General features: G+C 39.8%; 1 long non-coding RNA gene across 1 annotated transcript; it reads left to right on the plus strand.

The window, feature by feature from the left end:
- Nucleotides 1–5904, plus strand: LOC122682668. The gene is made up of 3 exons (XR_006337476.1): nucleotides 1–11; nucleotides 3579–3586; nucleotides 5744–5904. It is a non-coding gene; the product is annotated as an uncharacterized LOC122682668 (long non-coding RNA).
- Nucleotides 5905–11709: the final 5805 nt, after the last annotated feature.

Consider the following 11709-nt stretch of genomic DNA (forward strand, 5'->3'; position numbering starts at 1 on the left):
CGCTCAGTTGTGTCCAACTCTTTGCGACTCCATAGACTGTAGCCCTCCAGGCTCCTCTGTCCACGGGATTCTCCAGGCAAGAATACTGGAGTGTGTTGCTATGCCCTTTTCCAGGGGATCTTCCCAACCCAGGGGTCAAACCCAGATCTCCCGCATTGCAGGCGGATTCTTTACCTTCTGAGCCACAAGGAAAGCCCTAGAGACAAATGTGGTGTCACAGAAATTGGATATCTGATACAGACAGCCCAATGACTCCTAAAACCAATCTAAACAAAGGAAACCAAAGTGGATCAGAGTTGATGTGACTGTGCTAAAGCCGGACAGCAAGAAATGCAATGCAGGTCTCCTTCCTGAGTCTAATACAGTGTCCGTTACAAAGTATGACACGCCATTCCATACTCAGATACAGAAAGGCATTTTCTAAAGCAAATATCAGACAAAGCCCCTAGATGGCTTTAACTGTGCTTGCTGCATGTGAAAAACTGTGCCAATTTCTTTCTTTTTATTTAAAAAAAAAAAAGCTTTCTCAGATGTATAAGAATTTATAGATCTCACATATCTAAAGAGGCTCACTCTTTCAGTGGTCTTTCTAGAAAGTCGGTAGAGTTGCTCTAATTCACCACATTTTGGAAATTTCACTCTAGATAGAGTAGGGTCTGGTAAAGAATTCTACCCAGATGGTTCAAGTGAAAAGATTATAGGGATGAGATAACTTAGGTGAGGGCAGGTCTCAGCACGATGAGGTTCACAGGACTAGCGACATTTCCAGTGCTGATTCAGAGAAGCCACTGGGTAACAATACGGGGGGGGGTGGGGGGCGGCAGGCGCGGAAATGGTGTTCCTCAAGTCCAGGGAGATGCCATACCTGAGGCAGACTGCAGCCTTGGAAGGTCTTGTCCCTGGACAGAGATGTCCTGCTAAAACCGCACACCCCAACCTCTCTCCTCCTGCCCTCCTTCTATCCAGTCTTCTGTCAGCACCTCACACTGGAAGCCAACTGGCAAGGAAGCTCTATAAAAGTGCATTAAAAAGTGAGTTGATGATCCACTTTTCCTACCATCCAAAATTACTGCTGCTCCCAAAAACTATACCCACTCAAATTTGTAGAGATCAAATGTCCATGAGTTTAGCTGTTCTGGTTTTAATTCTTCACGTACATTAAGCCATATGGTGCATAAACAAAATATTCTGTTGACTGGTGGTTGCAGTTGCAAATAAATGATCCATTTCTCTAGTCCTAAATGTATTCACTGTAACTACTGTATATAAGGTGCATGTATAATAATTCATAAGTGCTCTTCTACTTGGGTTTTTACCACAGGTCACTGTTCTCAAAATTAAAAAAACTAAGATCATTGCATCTGGTCCCATCACTTCATGGCAAATGGATGAGGAAACAATGGAAACAGTGACAGACTTTATTTTCTTGGGCTCCAAAATCACAGTGGATGGTGACTGCAGCCATGAAATTAGAAGACGCTTGCTCCTTGGAAGAAAAGCTATGACAAACCTAGACAGCATATTAAAAAGCAGAGACATTACTTTGCCAACAAAAGTCTGTATGGTCAAAGCTATGGTTTTTCCAGTAGTCATGTATGGATATGAGAGTTGGACCATAAAGAAGGTCGAGTGCCAAAGAATTGATACTTTTGAACTGTGGTATTGGAGAAGACTCTTGAGAGTCCCTTGGACTGCAAGGAGATCAAACCAGTTCATCCTAAAGGAAATCAGTTCTGAATATTCATTGGAAGGACTGATGCTGAAGCTGAAGCTCCATCACTTTGGCCACCTGATGCGAAGAGCTAACTCACTAGAAAAGATCCTGATGCTGGGGAAGATACAAGGCAGGAGGAGAAGGGGACGACAGAGGATGAGGTGGTTGGATGGCATCACTGACTCAATGGACGTGAGTTTGAGCAAGCTCCAGGAGATGGTGAAGGACAGGGAAGCATGGCATGCTGCAGTCCATAGAGTCTCAAAGAGTCGGACATGACTGAGCAACTGAATAACAGCAACAAATTGTTCTTAAATAAATCATTTCAAGCAAAATGAATTAGCACAGCCTGGTCTGCAGGGCCCTTTTCAACCTCTCCAGGCATCATCTCTGGCAAGTCATCATGCTGGTCTGTCTGGTGTCCTGGGATTACACTGTATCACCAGCTTCTGCAGTGCTGAAGAAGTCCACCAAGTCGGATAAAGTCCTTTCAGCTGCTCATCATCACAGACAAGGCATGTTCTTGCCACATCCATGTGTGGTGGAGCAAGCAGTAATGGCATACAAGGAGTCAGGGCCTTGGTTCCCATTCTCGCTCAGTTGGATCTTAGTCAACCCGCTTAAATTCTCAAGGCCTCAGACTCCTCATCTCAAAAGCAAGCAAACTGAAAAGACATGTGAATTTCAAACTTCGTTGTTGCATTAGAAGTGTGTTTTTATATAAAATATTACAGGGACACCTTTGTACTGTTGGTGGGAATATAAACTGATACAGCCACTATGGACTTCAGTATGGAGGTTCCTTAAACAACTAAAAATAGAGCTCCCATATTACCCAGCAATCCCACCACTGGGCGAATACAAATACCCTGAGAAAACCATAATTCAAAATAACCTATGTACTCCAGTGTTCACTGTAGCACTCTTCACAATAGTCAGGACACGGAAGCAGCCTAAATGTCTATAGACAGAGGAGCGGATAAAGAAGATGCGGTACATATCTAACACAGGGTAATACTCAGACATAAAAGAGAACAAAACTGGGTCATTTGTGGTGATGTGGATGGATCTTCAGTCTGCCATACAGAGGAAAGTAAGTCAGAAAGAGAAAAACAAATATCATATACTAATGCATATATGTAGAATCTAGAAAAATGGTACAGATGAACCTATTTGCAAGGTGGGAATACAGACACAGATGTAGAAAACGGATATGTGGACAGGGGAAGGAAGGGGAGAGTGGGATGAACTGGGAGATTAGGATTAACATATATACATTACCATGAGTCAAGTAGAGTGCTAGTGGGACATGGCCGGATAGCACAGGGAGCTAAGCTTGGTGCTCTGTGATGACCTAGGGGGTGGGATAGGGGTGGGAGGGAGGCTCAAGAGGAGGGGATATAGGTACCATATAGCTGATTCATGTTGTTGTGTAGCAGAAACCAACACAACATTGTAAAGCAATTATCCTCCAATTAAAAAAAAAATAATAAATATTACAGGACAGCCTATTTACAAAAGAGATAGATGTAGCATTACTCTGGGTTGAAGAAGGCTGCAGGGGCCTGGAATAGTCCTCACCACCCCTCTCCCCCATACACCCCTCACTCAAAATCTCCAAGCAACACAACAGAAAATTTCCAAAAGGGGATGACCACTGACGGCCCATTTCTAGTCCAATTTCTTCAAATATTAGTTTCCCCCAATTTTATGGGATATAAGAGGGGAAATGCTTCATTTTGTTCTCATAAATGCATAAAATGCAGCAGCAAACTTTTATAGACTACAGCGCCAATGGTATAATAAGTTCATTGTCCCATAGTGGCTGCTACATAATTGTGTTCATTCCCTTTGTGTATTTTAGTAACGAGAGTATAATTGTCAGTGCTTATAATACATATAATCTCGTTACTGTCACTCCCATTAGTATGATTTCACCTCAGCCTATCCATGGTATGTTCCACTTTCTCGCTCATTGAAAGACGTAAAGAAATCGCCTTTCCTGCAACCAGATTTCAGTTTAATTCCTGGCAGTTGCCGTGGCTAATCACTGAGACAATGCTGTCTCCTTGTTTTCAATATGTCTAATCTACCATTTTGACACAATGCCAAGAAGTCAGCATCATACTGGCGTGGAATTTCCATGACCACATCCTTGCCTTCCTGCTAGAATGGTTCAGACTTCTATTTGGAGTAGAAGCTAATTTAGACATGCAGATGACTGCCTTCCTGACAGTGACTGTGTTTGGAGGACTGCAAGATTAGACACAATTATGTCATGCCTCCATTTTCTCATCTGTTAGTGGACGGATCTGACCTCTGTTATCCTCCTGCATGCCTTCCTTTTTTAAATGGTTCTTATTATCTTTAAAAGAATCACATCAGGAAAACATCATAAACTTCTCTTTAACTTAAGTAGTTTCTTAAAATAATATATGCACAGAATTTTAAAAATCAGACAGCATGTGGTTTAGTCGCTAAGTCATGTCTGACCCTTTTGTGACCCCATGGACTGTAGCCCACCAGGCTTCTCTGTCCATGGGATTCTCCAGGCAAGAATACTGGAGTGGGTTGCCATTTCCTTCTTTAGGGGATCTTCCCAATCCAGGGATTGAACCTGTGTCTCCTGCATCGCAGGCAGATTCTTTACCGCTTGAGCCATTGGGGAAGCCCCATCAGACAGTATAGACTTATAAAAAATACCCCTCTTAAGATGCAGTGACTTTAGATTTCCTTAGTTCTTCTGAAATTTTTATATCTTATTTCTGTTTATCAATAAATGAATACTTTACATTTATGCATTTTAGGGAGAAGGCAATGGCAACCCACTCCAGTACTCTTGCCTGGAAAATCCCATGGACAGAGGAGCCTGGTGGGCTGCAGTCCATGGGATCGCTACGAGTCGGGCACAACTGAGCAACTTCACTTTCACTTTTCACTCTCATGCATTGGAGAAGGAAATGGCAACCCACTCCAGTGTTCTTGCCTGGAGAATCCCAGGGATGGGGAGCCTGGTGGGCTGCCCTCTATGGGGTCGCACAGAGTCGGACACGACTGAAGCGACTTAGCAGCAGCAGCAGCAGCAGTATGCATTTTAGGCATCATCTCTGGATGTCCTTCTTACTTGGTAGTTGAAACAGTAGCTCTCTTCTATCACCCTCCTGCTTCTCCTTCCCCAAATTCCAATTATTGTGATATTTCAACTTTCATTGAATAGGGAGGCTGCTACCCATGTAATAGGCTCTCAGCTTTCCCTTCATGATCTTAGCATCTTACTTTCTCAAGTCCATTTAGTCAATTACTTCTTTCCAGTCAATCTGCCTTTCACTTTCCAAAATATTATGGATTTATGATTTATTTTAAAAGTATCTTTATGATAGCTTTTACTGTATTTTAGGGAGTAAAATTAGATATGTATGTTCAATATGTCATCTTAACATGGAAATTCTCTAAATTTTCTTGTTTGTTCATACTACCATAACACACCTCAGTCACTGCACACTGTTGATGTACCTCTTAAATGCCTCTCGAATCGATCCTCTCTTCCCCATACCTCTACTGACTCCATAGTTCAGTTTTCTTCCCCTAGAAAGTTAAAACACTTCAGTCGTATGAGAACATGGGGAGCTTCCCGGTGGCTCCATGGTAAAGAATCTGCCTGCCATTGCAGGAGACCCTGATTCAATCCCTGCATTGGGATGATCCCCTGGAAAAAGAAATGGCAACCTACTTCAGTATTCTTGCCAAAATTCCCTGGACAGAGGAGCCTGGTGGGTTGGGCTATGGCCCATGAGGTCACAAAGAGCTGGACATAACTGAGTGACTAAGCACACAGAAAAGCTTAGAGAGCTGGACTTTGTATTAGTTTCTCTGAAATATAAGTGAAATAAGCCACCATCCTCTGTCTGGGATAGGTAGGGTGTAAGAGCACCCTGGGTGTCATTCACAGGGAGTAAATCACATCAAAAGTGAACTAGATCTAGCCTTCAGTCCCACCAGACAATCAATAAACTGTGTACTGACTGCAAGGATCCCCAACCTCCAGGATCCAGTGCTTGATGATCTCAGGTGGAGCCGAGGTAATAATAATAGAAATAAAGTGCACAATAAATGTAAAGTGCTTGAATCATCTGGAAACCATCCTCCACCCTGAGTCCCTGAAAAATTGTCTTCCATGAAACCTGTCCCTGGTACCAAAAAGGCTGGGGAACTGCTGGACTATAGTCATAGGTATCCTCTAAAAATACCAATGGAAACACTTCCTCACCCAAAGCCTGACATCCTCAAAAGAGCCCCATTGACAAAATAAACCTTTGCAGTAAGAACATAATGAAATGAGGATTGAGGAAACTCTTGAAAGATGAGTGTGGCTACTCCCACATTGAAATGACTAGAAGTAGAAATATAAGATACCTAAAAGAATTTAGAGATGTATTAACCAAATAATTTGTATCTGATCTAAACTAAACTTCATACATTTCAAGAATTAAGGCAACTATCGGCCCCCACCATTCCACATAGACAGGAAATAAGCTAAATAAGATTTGCAATCTGCAAGAAGGGTGTGCTTTTGTTTTAAATTCTTAGTAAACAAAATATAAACCTATGATCGGATATGATAAGAAGGATACAATGCTACATCACCCAGAGATTCTGAATGTTGAGTTCAGGGCAGAGACAGGATAGGGTCTCATATGCTGCCTCCATGAAGACAGAGCAACCGTGCTGAGTGGTTAGAGGGAATGAAGAGGAATCTGGTCATCAGAGGGTCCAACTGTGGTGGGAATATTTACTGTTCTCTGACTACCCATGTGCTCTCCTGATTTCTCAGCTGCCTTGCTATCAAGTAGAACTACATAAATACTGAGGCCACTGGAAGCAGATATGAGCTGGGTCACTTCTTGCTGAAGCATTTACCGATTGGCATGTGAGCCGTCTGTTCTTCCTTTTCCCCTATCAAGGCTGTTAAGGAGGAAAGGACATAAACAGGCTCCTGAGTCACGACCTGGAGGAGAAGAATCACTCCTGATTGAAGAATCACTCTTGGACTTCCCTGATGATCCAGTGATTAAGACTCCACACTTTCAATGCAGGGAGTTCAGGTTTGATACCTGGTTGGGGAACTAAGATCTCACATGCCATGCCGCCAAATAAACCAAAACAGAAAACAGAAGCCATATTGTAACAGACTCAATAAAGACTTTAAAAATGATCTACATCAAAAAAAAAAAAAAAAAAAATTCGTCCAGATGTACTGGTTTGGAATAAGCAAGAATGGGATTTCCATGTGCAAAGCCATTGAGATTTGGGGATTCCTCATTATCTCAATATGACTTAGCTTGTTCTTACTGATAATGAGGTATATTCTAGCTGTATCAAGCTGTATTTAGCTTGAAATATACCTTGATACAGGTCTGCACAACAGGTAGGGATATATATATATATATATATATATATATATATATATATGTGTGTGTGTATATATATATAAACAATGGTCTTAAAGACTATTTTTTATTTTTCCCAATTAAATATCTCCAGGAAATTCACTACTTCCTATGCCATTTATAAATATATAAATTTATATTTATAAATATACAAATGCATTATATAATTTTAAATATATATTTATTAAATACATTAATATACTTATAAATGGCACAGGGAGTAGCAAGTTTCCCATACCTAGAGATATTCAACTGGGAAAGATAAACAATAGTCTTTCACATAGCATCTTTTTATTATATGGAGGACTGAATTAAAGAGGCCTTAAATATCTATGATTTTTAAGATCTCTTGTGACCCCATGCTTCTACTAGAATAACCATTCAAAGTTTAGGTTCTTCTAGTCTTTTGTCATCTTAATTCGATTCTGTTCATTCTGAAAGGAGAAAATCATTTCCAAAGATAGATTTAGACTTTCTAAGAGTCTTTCACTTGCAAGATCAGGAGAAGTAAGGCCGAGTTCCTGAAATAGGTATTTAGAGACAAGAGAAATGCTTGATGGTAAAGAAAAAAGAAGTGATATATAAGCGGAAACGGCTGGAATAATGATCAAGGCAGTCCAAGCGATTAAAGCAGGTGGATGGGAGGGAACATGACGAGGAGAACGACATCAGCTTGGAACCTTGGGTAGATTGTTTACTCAAAGACATTACGAAAAAGGGAGACGATGAAATTGAATAACAAATAGGAGAACATGAACATAGACTATTCAATGCAACAGTAACTAGGCTAATACTGTGCTTAAGAAATGTCATTCTAAATTACCTGACAATTGTATGGAACATGTGACAAAAGAAAAAGAGTTCAACCTGAATTCTTTTGTGCACTAATATGTTTGCATTTTAATGATGGACTGTTTGAGAGGCACTGAGGGGAAATCCAAAATCTGGAGGGTAATTATAGACACCATTCTCCTACACCAACCTGCAAATTTCTTCTCTTGTTCTTCTCTTTCACTTGCTAAATACCTCTCCTGAATTAATTCCTTTCTTTCTAAACCCACCACCAATACTGTGATCCTTTTGAAACTCATTTCCAGTCTGAATGAGCCAAATAAACTCCTCACAGCTCTTCCTAAACTTACCTTCATAATTTATTTAAGATTGTTTAATGTCCCTCAACCATAAACACTCCTTGAGGACAGAAACTTTCTCTCTCTTCATCACTGTTGGCCTTCCATTATCAAGAGTCAGTCTCTGAGATGTGGCAAGTATTCAATGATTATTTTTTTTATTGAGACTGAATAAATGTTCTTCCTGCCCCTCTCTGACTTACCTAATCCTTCTATTTTTCTATCAAAGCATCATGTTCATCTCATTCTCAGAACTTAACTGCATTTGTGATTTTTACTCTTTTGTGTAGACTTTTATTTGAAAGCAATTTCATATGGACATAAAAGCAGCAAAATAACTGAAACATCTCCCATATAACCCTTGCAGACTGTTCACTTGCTAAAGCTCTCCACACCTGCTTATAATTTTCTCTATGCATATATGCATATTGTTTTTTCTTTTTATAAGCCATTTAAGTTGCAAACATAATGTCACTTTCCCCCTAAATACTTGTGAGCTTCCTACCAAGACATGTTTTTCTGTAACACAGTTAAAAGTTAATTGTGAAGGTGACATTAACATAATACCATTGTTGTTCAGTCACGGAGTTCTGTCTGACTCTTTGTGACCCCATGGACTGTAGCCCACCAGGCCCCTTTGTCCATGGGATTTCCCAGGCAAGAATACTGGAGTGTGTTGCCATTTCCTTCTCCAATAATATCATTATCTATAAAGTATTCAGATATCATCAATCCAGTTTGCCAAAAATTTCCTCTCCTAAAAAAAACAAAAACAAAAATTCTGCTTCAAGGCCCAAGCCAGGAACACACATTGTACTTACTTGTTACATGTCTTTGTCTCCTTTGATTTGGAATAATCCCTCAATTTGTCTTTGTCGATTGTGACCTTGATTTTTTTTAACCAACAAGGACCTGCTGTACAGAACAGGGAACTCTGCTTAATGTTATGTGGCAGCCTGGATGAGAGGAGAGTTTGGGGGAGAGTGGATACATGTATATGTATGGCTGAGTCCCTTTGCTATTCATCTGAAACCATCACAATACTGTTAATTGGCTACAGCCCAATAAAAAATAAAATGTTAAAAAAAGAATTAAAAAACAGTTATTTTGTAAAATAACCCTCAGTTTGAGTTTGTCTGATGTTCCTTATGGTCACATTTCAGTTACTTAATTTGCTGAAATAGCAAAGAACTGATGTTTTTTCATCTCAATGTACTGTACCAGGAGACATATGATATTGACTTATTCAGTTATTAGTGACATTAACTTTGATCATTTGGTTAAGATGGGAGAGTTGCAATTGGTAATTTATTTGTATGATTAATCTAATATATGTGTCGCCCACTAGACTGTGCCTGGTGGGTCATAGACAACAGCTATTTGTGCTTACCACTCTATAGTCAGAGCTATGTTTTTTCCAGTAGTCATGCATGGATGTGAGGGTTGGACCATAAAGAAAGCTGAGCACTGAAGAATTGATGCTTTTGAACTGTGGTGTTGGAGAAGACTCTCTAGAAAGTTCGTTGGATTGCAAGGAAATCAAACAGGTTCATCCTAAAGGAAATCAGTCCTGAATATTCATTGGAAGGACTGATGCTGAAGCTGAAACTCCAATATTTTGGCCACCTGATTCGAAGAACTGACCTCACTGGAAAAGACCCTGATGCTGGGTAAGAAAGAAGGCAGGAGAAGGGGACAACAGAGGATGAGATGGTTGGATGGCATCATGGACTCGATGGACATGAGTTTGAGCAAGCTCCAGGAATTGGTGATGGTCAGGGAAGCCTGGCGTGCTGCAGTCCATGCGGTCGCAAATAGTGAGACACAACTGAGGGACTGAACTGAACTGACTTTATGTCATAACTGAGCACAGTATCCTCTCATATTAACAATGTAACACTCAGACAATAAAAAGGAAAATTAGCAAGTTTGCCAGAAGGTGGATATGGATACATGAGAGAAAAGCAAGTGCTATTTGCCTAAATGATGTGAAAACTTACGTCCACGAAGATCCAGCACACAGTTGCTTAGAAAACCTTGTTCACAATCACTACAAACTGTAAATAAGCAAGATGTCCTTAAACAGGTGAATGAATAAACAAACTCAGGTACGTTGATACAATGTAATATTATTCAGCAATAAAAAGGAATGAGCTATCAAGCCATGAAAAGAAGATCAATCTTAAGTGCATAAGTGAAACAAGGTGGTCCATAAAGGCTGTATGATTTCCATACGTGACATTCCTGAAAAAGCAAAGCTATAGAGAAAATATACAGATCAATGGTTGCCAAGATGGTGGATGGAGGACAGGAAGGGTTAAATAGGTTAAGCATAGTTGATCTTTTAGAGCAATAAAGATTTGATACTCTAATTGTATATACATGACATCTTGCATTTGTCAATACCTATAGAATTTTACAACACAAAGCACGACTTTTAATATCTACAAATTTTTAAATGTCATTTAGGAGATTGGGGGACTCCTAAGGTGGAATGCAAATGTGAAAAACAAACAAATTGTATTCCAAATATATAAAACAACTTTGAGGAAGGAAGTGGAAGAAAAAGTGATGGTCTAATTAAGTTCGGAAATGAGTAAGCTCTGTAAAACTTAATGCACAAGAAACTGTTCAGAAGCACTGTGCTCTAGATATAAATTGATAGCACAAGTGGGTATGAGGTTACAATTCTGAAAGTTCTATATATGCAAATTGGAATTAAACTATTAAGTAAATGCATGGCAGATGGTGGGAGACAGGTTTATCACTATTGGAGTGGGGATTTAAAGATAAGTAGGCAAAGAGGCAAGAATGATTCATGTGGTAATAGATTAGAATTGGAGATATCAGTATGAATTCATATTTAGCTTCATATAGATAGAGATGGTTACAAGAAGAGATATATATCTATATATATAGATATAAGCACATGGGGCTTCTTAAGTGACTAAGTGGTAAAGAATCTGCCTGCCAAAGCAGGAGACGCAGTAGACTCGGGTTCAATCCCTGGGTTGAGAAGATTGCCTGGAGGAAGAAATGGTAACCCACTCCAGTATTCTTGCCTGGAAAATCCCATGGACAGAGGACCCTGGCGGGCTACAGTCCATGGGGTCACAAAAAGTTGGACAAAATTAAGCAACTGAGCATTCATGCATGTAGATAGATGGATGGATAGACAGAGATTTATATAATTAGGATATACACATATATTCCCTTGCTTTGTCATCGTATTCCAAGGTCTTCATTTCTAATACCATTCTCCAACAAAAAATATGACTGCCACATGGGCTTTAATTCATATGCCAATGTTAGCCCATTAATCATAAGAACAACATACCTAACTAAAGTGTTAATAATAGGGGAAGCTGAATATGGGATTTATGGGAACACTCTGAACTATTTTCACATTTTTCTATAA

This window comes from Cervus elaphus, chromosome 24 (assembly GCF_910594005.1).
Source record: "Cervus elaphus chromosome 24, mCerEla1.1, whole genome shotgun sequence".
Classification (NCBI taxonomy): Eukaryota; Metazoa; Chordata; class Mammalia; order Artiodactyla; family Cervidae; genus Cervus; species Cervus elaphus.